Source organism: Gekko japonicus, unplaced genomic scaffold (genome assembly GCF_001447785.1).
Source record: "Gekko japonicus isolate JY-2015 unplaced genomic scaffold, Gekko_japonicus_V1.1 scaffold797, whole genome shotgun sequence".
Taxonomy (NCBI): domain Eukaryota; kingdom Metazoa; phylum Chordata; class Lepidosauria; order Squamata; family Gekkonidae; genus Gekko; species Gekko japonicus.
In genome coordinates, this window is record NW_015160859.1 from 115,465 (window position 1) to 135,231 (window position 19,767).

The window sequence follows — 19,767 nt, forward strand, 5'->3', positions numbered from 1 at the left end:
GACAGTTTGTGATTTGTGAACCACGCATGTCAAGAACCATGAACCAAACCACATTTTTCTGGTTCATGACCATCCCAGTCATTTTATGAGCATAAAGTAACACTGATGACCTTTTGCACCTTCTGTAGGAGAACCATCTTATCACAAAAAATGGAGCCAGGATACTGCTCTGACATAGCACTACTAAAAGCAAAAGTGGAGTAAACGTAGTGCAGGGAAGTCTAAAGATACTGATAAGGGGATAGGGTAACATCACAGGTGGGGACTGAAAGAGAATGAAGAAGTATGTACTACTGGGGACGTGGCCTTGGAGCCAGTAATGTGCAAGTGGAAACATAAATGGACAACACATTCTGCTTGTCCAAGATCTCATGCAAAACCTAGCATTTTCTTCCCTATATATCATAATGCTCAGAAACTGGTTGCTCAAGTTCTCACATAGGCAGAAACATGAGTGGATGCAATGGGATGGTTCCAACAATCCTCCAGATAGCCTTCCTCCAGCCTAAGGAGCCTTCCTCCAACTTAACAGGCTCTTCCTCCAACAGAAGAGCCACTTAAATTGGAAGAAGTCTCCCCAGTTCTACTCAAATTTGAACCAAAAGGAAAGGTAGAGAATAAATATTCTAATAAACAATCAAACAAACAAATCAACTGTACTCACTACAGTGAGAGTTAGGATTCATCCCAGTAAGTCAATTTGGTGCAACTGCACTTTTTCTTGTACTTCCATTTGTTCAGGAGCTCTAGAGCCAGCATATATTTCCCACTAGATCCAACCCATGGGAACTGAGTTCCTGCATATTATTGGAGGATACATGCCCTGCCCAGAAAAATCTTGTAAATGTAAACTGATCGGGGATTGTTCAGTGCCTGAATGGAATCCTTCCTGATAGCCCTACATAGACCACCTTGAGTTTCATGAAAGATGAAAGGCAGAACAGAATAAAATGCTTAAAAGAAGGGGTTCCAGAAAGATGAAGCACGGTAGGGCATAGGATCCCCTGCGGAGCAGCCAGTTGGCAAAGACTGCTTGTAAGTGATCTTTTTTCTAGACTATGTTCCCTGCCTCACGCAAGTCATCACCTACTATCTGCTGTAGGCTTTTTAAAGAATTTTTTCTATTTAAAAAAAGGCAGCCTCCACCCTTCCTCAGTGCTCTGCACAAATTGCCACCTACACAAAATCCCTAACTAAAAATTGCATATTTATAAACATCACAACCCACAGTAAATAAACTATCAGGTCCTTATTGAAAAACATGCAAATCGAGTAGCAGCAGCTCTATTTAATTCCAACATCTTTAGCATACAGGTGGTGCCAAACGTTTCTGAATTCATGACAAGATTGCACATGCTCTCTTTGGATGCTCTGGCAACAAAATTGCTCACAGACTTTGGAGGTAAGGCCCATTATGAAATGATGCACATTTGTGTGAATGTGCACCCCAAAGTAGCAAAATTCAGTAAGTGATAGCGCTGGTATTGTAAAAAAATGCACTAATCTGTAAGAGTTCTATAATGACTAGCAGTAAAGCCCGTTGTGAAAGCAATACAACGAGATCTAGAAAGAGGCTCTGGGGGAGTGCTCTGGCTTTGGGCAAACAGTGTCAGTTTGCTGTGGTGACCTCAGCAGGGTATAATGACAGAGTCCACTGTTTTCTCCAGAGGAACTGATCTCTGCTACCTGAAGAGCAGTTGTAATTGTGAGTGATCTGTAGCCCTCACCTGGAGATTGGCAGCAATTGTTACCCAGGACAAAGTGGCTGGTTTGGAGGGTGTAGTCTATGGCATTCTACCTGTCTGAGGTCCCACCCCTCTGCAAACCCCACCCTCTCCAGGCTCCACCCCTCAAATCCCCAGGAATTTGTCAGCATGTAGTTGGCAACCCCATCTCCTTCCCAGCTAACCATCAACCTACCATTATCTGCCCCTTTGACTTCAGCTGACTTCTGCCCTCCCTTCTGCAGAGCAGTTGTAATTCTGAGTGCTCTCCAGCCCTCACCTGGAGATTGGCAACAATGGTTCCCTATGTGGGACTGACTGGTTTGGAGGGTGGAGTCTATGGCAGTGTACCTGTCTGAGGTCCCACCCCTCCTCAAACCTCACCCTCTTCAGGCTCCATCCCTCAAATCTCCAGGAATTTCCCATCTGGAGTTGGCAACCCTATCAGGACTGCCCCCAATGTGTTTTCTCCCAAAGGCCAAAGTAGGTGACAGGATCAAGCTTAGTTGCCTACCAACAGGCACTGAGGGGAATGTAGGGTTGCCAGCTCTAAGGAGGGAAATACCTGGAGGTTTGGGGGGTGGAGTCTGTAGAGGGCAGCATGGGGCGGGGGGGCGGAAGGACTCAGCAAGTATAATGTCATAGGGTCTACCCTCCAAAGCATCCATTTTCTCCAGGGGAACTGATCTCTGTCATCTAGAGAGAATGGTTTGATGGGTGCTGGGCCAAGATTGGCAACAATAGTTCCCCAGGAGCAAATAGCTGGGTTGGAGGGTGGAGTCTATGGCACTGTAACCTGTCTGAGGTCCCCATCTCCCCAGGCAGCTTTTTAAAACATGATCCTGGGACCTACACACCACCAGACATTCCAACTGCCTTGGGGGGGGGAGTATGAGGTGTGGAATGGAGTGAAGTCCAATCAGCTTCCATATGCAAAAGACCTTGAAGGTTCCATATGCAACTGACATTCCAACTGCCTTGCGGGGAGGGGGGTGAGTTTGAGGTGTGGAATGCAGTGAAGTCCAATCAGCTTCCATATGCAAAAGACCTTGAAACACTGGGCGGGACTGCACAAAGCAGCCAGTCAACCCAGCCAGCGTCTTCTGACTGACAGTTCAAGCGTCCATACACTAAAGGAGTGCATTTTAGAACTTTGGCACCCACTACTCAATTATATATAAGGAGAGATTCTATGGCAGTCGATTTTGAACTGCATTCTAGGAAATCCTGGGGTTCTCTGGAAATTATCAGAAATGTTTCATGTCAGATAAGATTCTCTGATAACACTCCCAAGCAACTGGCAGAACTGACTATTATCTTTTGAGGGGAATAGACTATGCCCTGGATTCAAAACGTGATCCAGAATTTTCACATACAGACACAGTTCTCTCTGAAGGTAAATTGTCTGGGTTCTATGCAACCCAACATGAAAATTAGCCAAGAAATACTTCTTTAGTCTGTGTCTGTTTTAGTCCTTAATGTTGCCTCCAAACAATACAATAATTATTTACAACAAACAAATCTCTCAATACAAATAGAAAATTAACTATTTTATACACATATATTTTGTATGAAACCCCACAGCATGTTTTTCTGAGGTTTTCTAGAAACCTAAAATGAATATCGACAATCCTTCAATTTATTCTTAATTAGATTTACTTTTAGATTTTTCTTTAGAAAACTCTAAAATCTAATGTTTGCTACACAGTCATAGGGACCTGGCAATCTCTTTGAGGCCTATATCCCACAAGAAATTATTATGTTCACCAGCACTTCAGTTTCTTTGCCTGAGGGTTAGATCCAATCCTTTAAGCCATCTGTCTTTGCCGACATAGGACAATAAACCTCTGACACATATTCATTCCACCCGCCATACTGGCCACATAGGAAGTGCCAGAAGGAGAAACTAAAACTGGGAACATCTAGTTAGTCAACCGTCCTTATGGTGATAATTGAGTAAAGAAACCAATTCCATTTTTTAAAATATATGTTATGTAAATAGTAGCCATAGCAAGTGCAAAGGAGCCAGGGACACTTCTGTTAAAACACAGAACATGAGGACAAATGTCTAGATTACTTTAGCCAAGCTGTCCATCTGTTCATTTAATCACTAAAAGACTTGCTCTCCACATTTTGCTGAATCTCTCACACTTAAGCCAAAACATCACTCACAGGCAATGGCACTTGAAAATTTGCATGACTTTGACTGCATCAAACAGCACAGGAGCTCGGCATCAAGAAAAGAAATCCATGAAAAAAACCATGCTTGTACATTTTATTTATTATTTCTTTTAAAATTGGATCTTGCTGTTTCCCTAAAAAAAATGATTTACATAATTGAAATGTCTCCAGATACAATCATCTAACAGGCAGTCTCTAGAAAAAGTTCTAAACTTATTTTATTTATTTTTTTAAAAAATTGTGCCACCTATCCACCTAACCAGGGTCCCCAGTGCAGTAAACATAAAAAATTAAAACATTTGAACAATTAGAAAAACAAAAAAAACACATAAGCATATGACACCAGAAGCAGGAAGGAGAACCAATAACTGTTATTGGGGGTATGTCAAATGAAACAAAAAAGTCTTCACCCACAGGCGGAAGACACCAATAGAGGAAGACAGATGAATCTCCCTGGGGAGGGAGGTATAGCAATATTGGGGGGGGGGGTTTCATTATGATGTGGTTCCTGAAAGAAACCAGGAATTAGGAAATTGTTTCACCTCACCTGGGGCCCGAGCAGAATGAGAGAAGACCATAATTCTGGATCCACCAAATACCCCAGCAAAAACATATATATGTATAGAGAATCTTATTGTTTGTGTGTGTTTTAGGGCATTACTGCTTTAAAATTTTCTTGGGTAGACATTCCAATGTTGGGATGTTTTTCCTGTAGCCTCCATTTTTTCAAGATGGTAGATATGGTTACTGCAATATTTAAAATTCATCTAGGATTATCATCTTGGTGTCAAAATACGTTTTTGAAGTTAATAAAGTCAAATACACTATTATATTAGTTGTAGAGACAGCCATTTTTCCTGTAGCCACCATTTTGTAAGATGGTGGATCTTTTTTCACATTGTTGTAAGATGCTCATATTGGTGTCAAACCATATGTTTTGGGGGTTGATAAAACCAAACAAAAATAAAGTATTATTCTTTAAGGTCCGTAATACTAGGGAGGGGGGATAAATCCAGACAAGCTGTTATTTTTAAATGATGTATTAAGCAAGGTTCAGATCAGACCAGTAGCTATGAGAGCAGAGGCTCTTAAGATGTCTCACAGCCAGCTTAAGTAGTGAATTTCCTTTCCATGTGCACCTGGGTCCAGTTATTAGGATCAATGCCCTTAGCTGAGTCATCTTTCCTTCTCCTGAGGAGCAGCAGGGCACAGATCCTGTAAAGACTCATCACCAGAGTCCCCCTAACCAGTATTACTGTTTAGAATGCGGCAGTTTACAATAACACTGTATACTTCTGGTCCAAGGTTGGTGAGAAGCTCATGTAAAGGAATGAAATGTCATTTTTTTTCCAAATTGGTTTTTTCCGATGATTTTTTGTTGCATACTGTTGTACTTACGAGCCAGGTTGGCAGCGTTGTTATAAGACTGCCCGAGACATTTTCTAAAGTTAATTTCAAGCTCAGTAGTGAAATAGTTGAACACTAAATCAACCATACTTTATCCTGAGTGGCCTTTAGCTCAAGGAAAGTTAAAAATCTCTCAGTTGCCAAACCATCTTCAGGTGATACAGATCTGATAATTAAAGTCAACTGATCAGTATGTGAAATGTCAGGAGTGGAATCTACTGAAAAGCTGAAATATCCAGTCTTTCTCACATCAGCCAGAATTGCATTTCCTCACATATAGTTTTTGACAGGGGTCATTTCCTGTAGGAGCGCACAGGAGTGCAGCTCCGGCAGTAAAGAGCCCAGGGTGTGGGCACATTCAACAAGCCCCACCCCCTGCTTCCAGCAGCCCTCAGTCAGAGCAAGAAGCAGCCAGGTTAGTTGCAGAGCCCCCCCCCGGCCCCCCGGGCCAAAACAGTCCAATGGCACCTTTAAGACCAAGTTTTATTCAGGTACAAGCTCTCCCTCCTCTGTTGGGACAGATCTGCACGTTCCCCCCCCCCCCCAAACCCAGCCCACCCCAACATGACCCCTGGTTTTTGACAAATAAGAGGGATTGTCTGATCCAGAATGTCCATACCAATTTATATGTGCAAGTAAAAATGGATCAGATTTTGCCACTAGTTCTAAAAGATCAAGATAATTGCCATTATTTGGAGATCCGAAGTGTTCATTGTCTCCCCTGAATGGTAAGCCTCATTCTACAAGAGTGCATATTGACAGCAATAATTATCTCCATGACATGCCGCCAGTACTGCTGTTCTCTTTTTATTTGTTCCTCTAGCTTGGAAGTTAACGTTTGCCCTCGCTTCCTTGTTAGGTAGGCCAACATGGCATTCTTATGGTTCTCTGAGTTTTCATGTGTTTGGATAAGATAGGGGTTTTGCCAGCCATCAAACCCTTCAGTAGCTAAAGCTGTGGAAGAAGATGCAAGGTTTGCTGTATTAATGTTTCTTTAGGTTGTCAGTCATCCCAAGATCTAAATGTATCACATTTTCTCCTGGAAATCTTTAATTGGCCATTCATTCTTGGCCAATAAATGGCTCCCCTGCCAATCGCAAACATCCTTCAATTACCAAATGGGATTAGTGCATGATTTCAACAGCAAACACTAGGCTCCCATCCAACAATCAATACTAGCCATTTAAAAGAGCCAACTGCCAAAAAAAGTTATATAAAATAAATATGTAAAACTTTGATTAGATTCTGCAATGGCTTTAGAACAATTAATCTACTATTAATGTATGAAGCAGTATTGTTTGGATTTACTGGCATGACAATTGACACCATCAATATTTCTTTTCATATCCAAGAAGTTATGAGAAAGGGGTTGCAAGTGCATGCTGCAGGCACCAACAGGGCTCTGTGAAGTGTGAAAGATGGACTTCCCTGCCTGGGAGGGGTGAGGCCAGTGCCAGTCACATGTGCTTGCTCTGTTCAAGCCAAGGAGGAGGGAAGGAATGGAAGGGACTTGGGAGAGCTTGCTTGCCTGGTCTATCTGCCCCAGCTGACCCCCCACTCGCACTCTCCCACTGATTAAAATGCCACATGTACCACTACTGACCTGACCTTTGAGCTGGGGAAGGCTGTGCAGCTGGTTGTTGACTCTGGGCTGCTGGTTCTGGAGTCCTGCAGTCTGTACTCTGAATAGTGGCACCAGGGACTTAGAAGGGGCAGGGCTTGTTAGTCCAACCACTGCACAGTCTCATCTGGGTTGGCCTTAAGGCAATTGGAGCAATTGGGCCAAATTGGGCCCCACAGGTCGCTCCTAAGGGGGCCCCTACACCAAGGCAATCTAGATGGATTTTATTTATATCTCAAAGATTCTACAGACTTTGGTTGTGAACTAGGGCCCCACAAAAAAAAAATCCAGTTGGGCTCAAGAGTTTCAAATTGGGCCCTACTGGCTGGCCCTGAGTCTCATAGTTGCTGGGCCCGAGTTGCCCTTCCCTCGCATGAAGTCTTGGGTTTGCAATTTTGGGAGAGGGGAGACTGCCCACTGGGGGGGCAGGGCTGTGGAGGCCCCCTAGATTTAGAGGCCCTAGGCTTCAGCCTACTTAGCCTATACATAAATCCGGCACTGCTAGAATGTCAATTGCAAATACAACCCCGAGAAAGGCAAGGAGGGGGGGTGGTCTGGAAGGCTCAGAGGGAGGACAGTTGGCAATGCCGGAGGAAGTTGATGACACTGCCCAACAGAGGATCAAAAAGTCAGAGCTTTGCTGAAAAGAACTGGAAAGAATGGGAGAGAGAGAGAGTAGGCACTGATATGGGGAGTGGGGGAGAGGATGAGAAGGTGGCTCTGGGGGCTCAAATCCAACTTGCAAGTGGACGTCTGGGGCATGAGGCCTCCAGCATAGCCATGCACAGAAGCATAAAGGTGCATTGCAGGGAACTGGCTTAGATCCATTGTGCCCCTCTCCTATGTCACTAAGTGGGAAGAGAGAGGGTGGGGAGGACTTTGGATTTCTCCACAGTCGCATCTCATGGCTCCCTGATGGAAAAACTCTGTCTCAAAGCTTAAACTCAAATCCAGTGCAACAGCTAATGAGCAGAAAAACCAAGGCTCTCTTACCCACAAGTGGGAGATTACTATCTCCAGGGTTTACTGGGATATCCCTCGGTGAACTGAGGAAACAGCATCAGTGAAGACAGGTTTTGTATTATAGTCAGCCAGACACATACAACCAGGAAACACAGTACAAATTCAACCATTAACAAACCAAAATAAATCTGGCACAAAGCAGCAGTAATACAGCCTGCAAACCAACTATCATGCCACTGAATAGTGGCCGAGTACTGAGAAGGAACTAAAGACTCCTAAGAAAAACAACAGAAGCAGCTGATGAGGGCTGAGACTGTGATAAGAGGCACACCAACAGCCAGCTGAGAGATCAGCATGAGGGGATAGGAAGTGAGTCTCAGCCACACATGGATAGAGATGGAGAAACACTGGAAATCAGTCCAGCTGAGAGGCATGGAGTGAAAGAGACTGCACCAAGGACACGCCTTGGGAGGAAAAGAGAGGAAAAGCCTTGAGAGGAGGAGGGGAAAACAGTAGGACAGCTGACAGAGTTCACCCCAGAACTTAAATATACTCAGAGTGACCAGTACACCTCAACTATTATCTATAATGTAACTTTTTATTCTTTTAAAGAAAATGGATGTACAATATGGAAAAAAAAACCTGATTAAAGTGTAGTTCCTGGGAGGAGCCAGGAATTAGGCAACTTGTCTCCTCAGCTGGGGCCTGAGCAGAATGAGAGCAGCCCAAGATGGTGAGAACTCTGTAAATTAGTTATTAACGTAAAGTTTTAAGTGTGTTCAAAGACTGAGAGTGTTTTAATATAAAGAGACAAATAGCACATTTTGAAATGGAAGGGACTCTGAACAGGTATGTTGTTGATTTCAGCAGAGAACTGGAAAACAAGTTCTGGGTGTGGATGCAGGGTGCAGTCACACGTGCCAGAAAAAATGCAGAGGGGGGAGTGAGGCTAGACACACAGTTGTACGATCACACCACCCATCAGTGTGTGATCAGACGCAACTGTGGATGAGTTGGGTTATTGTGTGCCATTTGTTTCCCATGCGCTTAAACAAGGAATTGATGAATCGCACCTCTGCACGGAGGACTCCCTATGGAGTTTGCGATTATGTGCATACTGCGAGGGGGGGGGAACAATGGCATGGAGTCAGGATGGCCTGATCAGACCATCCCGATGGCATGAGAGTGTGCTGGAGCAATCAGACAGGGGAAAGTCTGTCTGTGGCCTGTCGCAACCCATTTACTACCAGATTTTCCCCGGTGTCTTTTAACTCCGCTTCTGCGGTGGAGCAGATGTTGTTGTCTGATCGCGCCCTTTAAATCCGCCTGGCATTCATGCCTATGTCGGGTCTAATAGTGCGTATGATCACAGCTGAACATGGGTAGCTGTGTTAGTCTGTCTGTAACAGTAGAAAACAGTAAGAGTCCAGTAGCACCTTAAAGACTAATGAAATTTGTGGTAAAGTATGAGCTTTCATGAGTCACTGCTCACTTCTTCCAACATCTGAGGAAGTGAGCAGTGACTCATGAAAGCTCATACCCAAGCACAGATTTTGTTAGTCTTTAAGGTGCTTCAAGTTCTGGATGATACAGCAGTTTCTAGATCAACCTACAAATTATTCAGCACACAAAGTTACAAAGTCAGCTGCTTCAAAACCAACCCATTCAGAGACTGAGATGGGGTAATTATTATAACTGAGATCGAGGCAGCTTTTCCAAAACAAGTGATTTCATTTTATTCAGCTCATAATAACACTAGACAAAATTACATAGAACAAGGCTGACATATACGATTTGAACGGGCAAAACCACACCCAACAAACAGATAACAACCAATAGGAACATGGAGCTTTGAACCAATGAGAGTGGTTCACGCCAAAGACAAGGCTTCTCTGATTGGCCTTTTAGGTCAAGCCCAGTAATGCTCTATTATACTAAGCTCACTCATGTCTTTATTACATTAAGACATAACACCCCTCCCCCCTCAGACAGCACACATAGTCCTGTAATTTCACAGGCCGAGTCCTTACGTGTTGTGAGCGTCTCGGTTCTACCACCAGTGTTCCGGACCTGTTGCTGGTGTCGCTTGGACCAATGTCCCAGGGTACGATCAGGTGATGATCGCTGGGAGTTCCTGGCTCGCTGGCCGGTGCCAGTGTCCTAAAACTCTCGGACCCTGTGTCTGAGGAGTTCTCGCGCCCAGCATCGGAGAAGGTCACCCGTTCTGTGCCGGCAGGTGACACTGCTGCGGCTGCTGGCTTCACCTCTGACAGGAACTGGGGTGTGTTGCAATTGTCTAAGTTCTCTCCCTGGTCGTCTGGGTCTGCTGTCTCTGTTTCTCGAACCCAATGCCTCCAGAGTTGATCAAGGTGCCTGCACAGATTACACCCCTCAGCGGTGGAAACCAAGTACGACACTGGTCTGGTGCTGGCGGTCACGGTTGCTTCCACCCACAAAGGGCCCTCGCTGTAGTTCCTGGCGTAGACAAAGTCACCAGGCTGGAATGAGCGGATGAGGTCTGGAGCCTCTCGCTGTGGCAGCCGGTCAGCTATGAGGTCAGGGTGTAGGTGGTCCAATACGGTTGTCAAGCGGCAGTGCATCAGGAGCTCCACTGGACTGCAACCCATTATTGAGTGCAGTGTGATATGCTGCTGGAGCAGGAAATCAGCCATTCAGTGATCCCAGTCACCATGCACTATCTTCTTGAGCGAATCCTTGGTTATACGGACCAGCCATTCTGCTTGTCCATTGGTGGATGGATGGAACCAGGCTGCTGTGATGTGCCTAATTGCTGGAACTCTGCTGAGGTAAACTGAGTCCCGTTATCAGACACGATGGTCTCAGGCAGACCGTGTGTGCTAAATATGCAGTGTAGCGCTCTAATGACTGAGGCTGATGTCATGACGGACATCATGGCTACCTCCAGCCATCTGGAAAAAGAGCCCACTATGATCAGGAACGTTTTACCTTGGAACGGTCCTGCAAAATCGATGTGCAGACGGGACCAAGACACTCGTGTAGTCTCCCATCATTGCACCGGTGTTTGTGGAGGCTCAGGACATGTCTCCTGACCAGCTCTGCAAGTCCAGACCAACTCCTTGATGTCCTGGTCCAAACGTGACCACCAAACATAACTGCGGCCCAGTGCTTTCATTCGCACCACACCTGGATGACCAGCGTGCAGTTCCTCTAACACACGATGATGGAGTCTAGGGGGAACCACCACATGATTTCCCCACAATAGGCAACCCTTGTGCACCGAAAGTTCATGTTGCCACGATTTGTATGGCGTGAACCCCGGGCCATGTACTCCAGCTGGCCATCCCCTCCACACCCAGTTCAGGACCCAGGTGATGGTGGGGTCCTTGGCCGCAACATCAGATGCATGCAGCAGAGGCTGTGGCAGCTCCTCAAGGGCCATTACCTCTGAGGCAGGTGCTGGGTCTTCAGCTGGGGACTGGAGCGGCAGTCTGCTGAGGGCATCTGCATGCCCGATGGCCTTACCAAGCCTGTGCGATAGCTCGTAAGTGTACGCCAAAAGGAACACCAACCAACAGAGCATACAGGGGGACATTACTTGTGGAGTTTGCCAGTCCGGAGTGAAAAGTCCCAACAGCGGCTTGTGATCTGTGATGATCTCGAAATGGCGGCCATACATGAAATCATGAAATTTCTTGATGCCCGCTACCAGGGCAAGTGCCTCTTTATCAATCTGTGCATAGTTCCTTTCAGCAGCCAGAGTCCTGGAAAAGCATGCTACAGGGGCTTCTTTACCATCTGGCAACCAATGATTCAGGACGGCTCCAATTCCATAGGGTGAAGCGTCAGCAGCAAGAATGAGCAACAGTCACTCATCAAAGTGTGTGAGGACAGACCTGGATGAAAGCAAGTCCTTGACAACGGCAAACGCTTGGGCATGACTCAGGCCCCATGACCACTGAGACTTCTTCTCCAGAAGGTGGTGCAGGGGTTCTGCCACCGATGCTTTATGCAGCAGGAAAGCATGATAGAAATTGAGGAGACCCAGAAACAATTGGAGCTCCTTCTTTGACTTAGGCGTTGGAGCCTTGTGGATCACCTGGACCTTACTCTCAGTTGGGTGGAAACAGTCAGTGTCGATCAGGAACCCTAGGAACTCGACCTGATGCACCCCGATCTGGTATTTTTCACGCTTCATCTTTAGGCCCGCCTTCTGGAAACGTTGCAGGATCTGTCGAAGGCGGCTGCCCAGGTGTTCGCTTGATTCCCCGGTGATTAACATGTCATCGAAATAGTGGCAACAAATCGCAGCAACACAAACTGTCGGTGGACAAGGGTTGCCTATTGTGGGGAAATCATGTGGTGGTTCCCCCTAGACTCCATCATTGTGTGTTAGAGGTACTGCACGCTGGTCATCCAGGTCATCGAAATAGGGCACGATGCCGGGAATGTCCCACAGGAGGCCTTCCATAAGGCCCTGAAAAAGTCCCGAGGCCACACTGACCCCAAACTGGAGACAGTTCACTTTTTATCCCCTCGATGTATTACAATTGTTTGGGCTTCTGCTGTCTCTGGGGTGACAGGCAACTGCTGGTACATCTGTGCCAGGTCAAGTTTGACGAAGATCTTGCCTCCCACCAATGATGCCAGGATGTGGCTGATAATCGGCACCAGATACGAGTGATGCTGCAATGCCTGGTTGATAGTGCATTTATAGTCCACACAGATATGCACCGATACGTTTGGCTTGACCGGTGTTATGATTGGTGTTTCCCACCTTGCATGTGAGATGGGCTCCAACATTCCCTGTGTGATGCGGTCAAGCTCCTCATCGATCCGTGGCATCATGGAAAACGCCACCTGACGTGCCTTCAGGCAGACTGGCATGACGTTTGGATTGAGATCAAAGGAGACTGGGGGACCAGTGTACTTGCCCAGTGACCCATCAAAGATGGCTGGAAAGTCCTTGCACACAGAGTCCAAGTTGTCATGGGATACTTGCTGTACTCCCACAACGTGGATGCCTAGAGCATCGAACCAGTCCAGGCCCAATAAACTGGCATAGTGTCCCTCAATTATGACAGCCCATAGTGGTCCATGGAATTTCTTGAACCTTACCATGAATGTGCCTATTCCCGCAATCTGGATCCGTTGCCTCTGGAAATCGACTAGGTGCAGGTTACATGGTTCGAGACGGCTTTTGTTCCAGTGGGGAAATAAGCGGCGAAGCGTTTGAGTGGAGGTGATGGTGAGCGCCGATCCCGAGTCAACCTCCATCTCGCAGGGAACGTTATTCAATACAGCTGTCACTCTTATCTTTCCCTTGGTCTTCACTTGAGTCCGTGCCACAGACGAGCGATGCAGACTCTGGTAGGTAGTGTGACACTCCGCCCTTCTGGGCATGTAGTTAGACTGAGAGCGGAGCCTGTTCGGAGAAGTGCGTGGTGACTTGTTTGATGAGCAGCACACTCGGGTGATGTGTCCTGTTTCCCGCATTCATGGCACTGGGTCTCTCAGAAACGGCAACTACAATGCTCGTGACTGCCCCCACAACTGGCACATTTCTATTTGGGGGCCGGCTGCTGGCGATAGCTTTTTCGGCTATCTGCTCTCGTTCAATGAACGCCGGCGTCCTCGCTGTCAGTGTCTTCCATGCTATCCTGGTGGACCAGCTGTAGTTTGGGGGATCTCTGGAGGCGTTCTGGTTTGCTGCACCTCATGAGTAGACTGCTCCGCAGCTTCAGCTGCTTCTGCTTCTTCATAAGCTAACTGGAATGTGAGTTCTTTCTTTATTTATTTATAAGTTCAATTTATAACCCGCCCTCCCCGCGAAGCGGGCTCAGGGCGGCTCACAGTTAGGCATACGCCAGCATATAAAACATAATTAAAACCATTTAAAACATTTTACAACATCACAGAATTACAGATATAAAGTGCTCCAGGTATTCCAGTTTATCTTCTATAAAGATGACGGATTTCTGCTGTTCTACCTCTCAGTGTCTTCCGTTTCACGTTCTTTCTTGGTGAACAGCCGCCTCTGTAGCTTCTCGTTTCGTAGGCCACAAACTAGCCTGTCTCGAAGTCGGTCACTTAAGTCAGTAAAGTTGCATTGCCTCGCCGTCTTCCGGAGTGCTGCCATGTACTCGGCAATGGACTCGCCCTTGGCCTGGTCGCACTTGTGGAAGGTGTGCCTGCAAGCGATTTCAGAGGGTTGGGGTGTGAAGTGGTCACACAGTTTCTTCGTGATTTCAGCTAACACGGTTGTTGAGAGTTCTGCTAGCATCCAGGCCACATCAAATATGTTCTTCCCACAAACACTCAGGAACTTTGCCTTTTTCACCTCAGGATCGGTAACGTTAGATGCGGTAGCGTAGGATTCGAACCGGGAGATGAAGGTGTCCCAGTCCTTGGTGCTTGCATCGAATGGCTCGAACTGGCCCATGGTGGCCATGGTAGATTTGTTCTGCTGCAGCAGCAGTGGCAACAGTAACAGCAACGGCGGCACTGGCTTGCTGATGTCACTTAGGACCAAGGAGACTGTTCCTTGGCTGTCCGTCGTGACTCGCTCTCAGGGCCAAGGTGACAATTCCTTGCCCGGTCAGTGATTGCTCTTATGGTTCTGTGGGGCTGCCTACCCACTGCATCCCATCCTTGTTGCCAGTATTATAACTGAGATCGAGGCAGCTTTTCCAAAACAAGTGATTTCATTTTATTCAGCTCATAACAACACTAGACAAAACTACATAGAACAAGGCTGACTTATATACGATTTGAACAGGCAAAACCACACCCAACAAACAGATAACAACCAATAGGAACATGGAGCTTGGAACCAATGAGAGTGGTTCCCGCCGAAGACAAGGCTTCCCTGATTGGCCTTTGAGGTCAATCCCAGTAATGCTCTGTTATACTAGAACTGTGCATAAGCTCACTCATGTCTTTATTACATTAAGACATAACAGTAATACTGATCTGTGAAGAGCCTAAACAACTTTCACATCTTTCTTTTTCTTGATGAGATGCATTAAGACTTTGTTTGAAAGGACAGATGTTGAGAAAGTAGGCCGATGCTTTTAAAAAGAAGATCTAAAGGACCATCTCACTCTGTATGTGCCCATGAGCCAGTTATGCACTTCACATTGAAACCTGTTAGCTGGGCCTTCATTGAGAAGGACATGTTTTGCCAAAACCTGTTTCTTAGCCTTCTCAACAGTAGCCTCATTGCTTTAAAACAAGCTTCCTATAGAGATTTGTATGATATTTTTACTGCAGGCTTTTAGATGGGCACTAAAAACTCTACTGTTTCAGCAGGCATTTTTATTATGAGTTTATTTGTATTTGATCTTGTACTCCACACCCCACACATGTGCACACCAATGTTCCTTCTAAGTTGTGGAGTCTTGTGAGCAAACATTCTACTTTGTGAGCTACTTGGCATTTTAAAGTTGTGAGCGAGTGATTGAGCTACTGCATAAATTCATTTGCTCTTGAGCCATCCTTCCTGAGCGAAGGCAAAAACGTGTGAGCCGAAGGCTAAAACACTGTGAGCTGGCTCACACTAGCTCAGCTTAGAGGGAACACTGGGGCACACATATGTAATCTGACACACTGTATATATGAGCAGTTTTCTTTCTGTGACTGTATTGGATTGCTATGTTTTAATTGGCTATGATGCTATTGTTAGCCATCTTGCCATGCTATTCGAAGCAGTTACACCCTTTTGTAGCCCACTGACTTCAATTATTTATTTATTTACTTGCAGTTTGCCTATTCACAGGGACTCAAGGGGGATTAAACATAGTGAGTCAGGACAATCAACAAAATAGAACTTTCAATAAACAATGCATTAGGATTGTAGAAGTCTGGAACCAGCCAAAAAGACCTGAAGCAGAGCATAAGTATTAACTTGATGCAGTAAGTGGTTTAAAAATTACATAATAGGATCCTACTTAGAGTAAACTATACATAGCAGAATAGACCATAGTCTCTAAATCATTTATCCCAGTAAGTTTGTAAACCACTCTGTACAGTGCAGCCTATTACCTGTACAGAATGGCCCTCTTGAATAATTCAGTTTGACATAGTTTGCAGAAAACTGGGAGAGTGGAAACCTTCCTGACGTCCTCAGGCAGGCCATTCCACCAGGTGGGAGCCACAATGGAGAAAGCACCTGTGCAGGCACTTGTGGATTTTGGCACCTGGAGAAAGCCCTGCTCAGATGAGCGAAGCTGTGGTGGCCCAGCAGAGGGGGAGAGGGGACCACTGAGTCAGAAGGGCATCACTCCGCATCGGATGGCACTGCTGGCTCTTAGGACACGTTAAATCATGTTACCTCCCAGAAATAATTCTAACCAGTTCTGCCAGCAGAGCTGGAGAAAGGCCAGAATTATTTTGAGCAGACTGTCATTCAGTACTTCAAGAAGAATCAGTTCAGTTTAAAGCCTGCCTCTGACTTAATAATTCTGTAAAGCATAATGTAATGTTTGTCTTTTTACCATTTCATTTACGGATTAGAAATGCCTATAACCCACTTTTCCAAGTTGTTAAAAGAAACTCATAACTATAAATGAAGCAGAACTTTAATAAAAAAATTAGGTAAACAAATTAAGTCAAATACAGCAAGAAGGTAAAATAATCAACCAGAACATTAACACAGCAAATTAAGAACCCATTCCCAAATTCTGAAAATGGGTGGAGAGAGGAGTCCAGTCCACAAAATGATGGGAGATTTCAGTGCTTGTGATGTAGGGTTGGTTAGAAGTTAACGTGAGAAACACATCTGGCAAAGCTCCTGGGACCTTTGGGACATGTTATACTCATATCTGGTCATCCTACATTTTAGAGATATGCTGCTACATTTGCTTTATATTAAAGGTATGTCTTACTGAGACACGCACACATTCACCATGGATTTTGTTTCGTTGGCACAAGCTCATCTCTGTCACTTTTAAAGAGTTATAACATTTGCTGTAGAAAGTGCCCTAACTTGTCAAAGTGACCTAACTATGGTTATGTCTTCTGATGAGAATTTCCTGAAGAAATACTTCCAATGAATTCGGCCTGGTTTTTCCTTACCTCTCAATCCATTTAATCATAAAGGTTCAAGGAAAAAGTGAGCCTAGGTAACTAAATGGTCCACTTCAATGTTAGTATAATGGTTGCTCTGATGGAAATGAATCCACATTAACGTTGATAAAGATGTCATTAATGCTAACTATTGCAGGATACCCAGAGTCTTCAGTCATTGATTTCAAGGAGCTTCTGCTTGATTGCCACACAGAGCTGCTTCCTGAGCAGCAGCCAAGGTTTGCACATGCAAATAGGCGTTCCTGCAAACTCATTAGTATTATGGCTTATAAGTAAAGAGACGGGTGGGGTTTTTTTGTGAATGCAACTCAAAAACCACAAGTTTTGTTGCAAAATTTTGTTTCTGGATTCTAACAAAATTAACAGCAACGGCACAACCCAAGTGTACAACCACTGTAAACCAGAGGTCCTAGCACTAATCGCTTTACAATGGATATTTTCTGCATTTGATAGTGTTTCTGGTACGCTTGTGACTGCTACAGAAGATGGATAATTTCTCAGATCATGTTAGTCTCTTGTCCCTGGCTCAGCTCTAAAGTTTTTTTTCCCTAAGGTTTTTCAAAAACAGTAGCAAGGTGGCTAAGCAGCGGGGCCACCAAGCTTCTGACAGGGGTGGGGGATCTCACCCAGCTGCCACCTCCTGCCACAGATCAGCTCCCTACTGGGCAGACTTACCGGCAGCAGGGGGAGGCTTACCAGCAGCAAGGGGAGGCAGAAAGAGAAAGGAAGTGACCAGCATGAAGGAAAGAGTAAGAAAAGAGGTGGCAGGAAAGAGAACGAGTGTGAGAGGAGAAGTAGGGGGAGAGGGGAGGAAGCAAAGGTGGAGGGAATGGGATGGCTACTCCTGCAAGAGGTCCCCACTTGTGATCATCTGAAAGACTCCCAGACGAAATGCTCACCTCTATGCAACATTTACAAATACTGGGCTCTCTCTGGGCCTCAAGAGGAAGGAAGGCCCGACAAGGAAAGCATTTCATTGGCTAATTTGAACTAACCAGTCAAGTATGGTAAAAAGGAAAAACCAATGCCATCCCTTGCAGCCATTCAACTAGACTCCCTCTGTGAGACAAGAAAAATGTATAGCAACTGGCAAAGCTTCCCCTTCCTTCGCTTGTCCTTTGAGAGGAACAGGTGTCAGTGCTGCAGGTGGAGAAGGCTGCCATGGTGAAGAGTAGGGTTGCCAGCTTCAGCCTGGTAAGTTTCTGGAGATTTGAGGGTAGAGCCTAGGGAGGATGGAGTTCAGGGAGGGAAAGAAACTCAGCAGGGATGTGATGCCAATAGAGACTGCCCTCCAAAGCTGTCATTTCTTCCAGGGGAACTGATCTCTGTACTCTGGAGGTCAGTTGTAATTCCAGGAGAACTCCAGGCCCCACCTGGAGAGTGGTAGCCCTAGGAGCAATCCCAGCTAAGCATAGCCTTACGTCTCTCCTTTCTAAACTGTCATCCATGGACAGGGCAAAAATCTACTTATTCAATATAATTATTGCTGATACTAATAATCTGTTCTTGCTCCAAAAGCTCAGCTTGACTGATCTATGGTTCTAGGTGGTCTTTAGCCCAGTTACACAACCACACTTGCTTAGTTTCAGCAGCAGAAGTGCATTTTCATAATAGCCTCCATACCATTACCAGGTTCCTGTACCATCAGCAATAGGCTTTTGTTGAAACCCAGATCTACATGGCTCACAGATTGGCCCTGTTTCAGAGAGCAGCCATGTTCGTCTGCAGTACAACATTTAAATTCGAGTCCACTAGCACCTTAGAGACCAACAAGAATTTCGGGATATAGACTTCTGGTTGCAGCACGGCACCGCGGACACAGCAGAGAGTCGCTCTCCCACAGCTCTGACTTTTTCACTTTGATTTGTGGGTCTCAAGTTTCTTGGGACCCCCCTTCTCCTCGGGAAGAGGGTGGGGAGCAGGGGAGTTTGGCTGATACTCCGTTTTGTGGCTGCGGCGAGAGTATCCGGGCTTTTTCCCAAAGCATCAAGCAGATAAAGACCCTCCCTTCGGGAGGTCCACCTGTCGCTACCGGGCATGGGGTGAGGTGGGTTTGTTGCTAATTTAAGAACTATTTTCAAGCAACCTTACTGTAAATAAGAAGGCAACTTTAATTTCCTTGTTGAAAAATTTGCTCCCCAAGACTGTCCTGTAAAAGAGGCAACCCTTCGCTGGGAGTTTTTTTTTTTTCCCCTCTCCCAGCCACAGACTCTGGCGACTAAGCATGGCGCCCTCCAATTTGAAAATTTAGAGATACCAGATGAGGGGAATAGCAGACAGAGATTGTAAAATGCACTCTCAATCAGTTAAAGAACTAAAGATGGTTAAAACAGATAATATGATTCCGTTTTCTTGGGACAATTTCAAAGCTATGATTGTGGATTCAATTAACTCAGCCATCAAAGAGACTTGTGCTACTCTATTTGAGGAGGACTTAACTACTTTAAAGGAACCTAGATACAAGAAGGACAAAGTGCTACATCAAAATCAGAAAGACAAAATACAAAAACCTAAACAAGAGGATGTTTCAACATGACAAAACCGGATACTCTACAAAAAAACTCCTATAATAAGAAAGGAAGATAAACTCACTAAGGAAACAAGATTCAGAAAATTAAAGAGACGGGCACATACTGCAGCAACGAAATCTGAGAAAAATAAATCACCATGAAGGGAAAAAAGCCATAAGTAGACATCCAAGCCGTGTATCAAGACAAATACCTACTGATACAAAGCAATCCCTTGAAATGTATAAAGGGAAAAGACACGGAGGTAAAAGCCTATCTAAGAAGATTACTTCTCCAG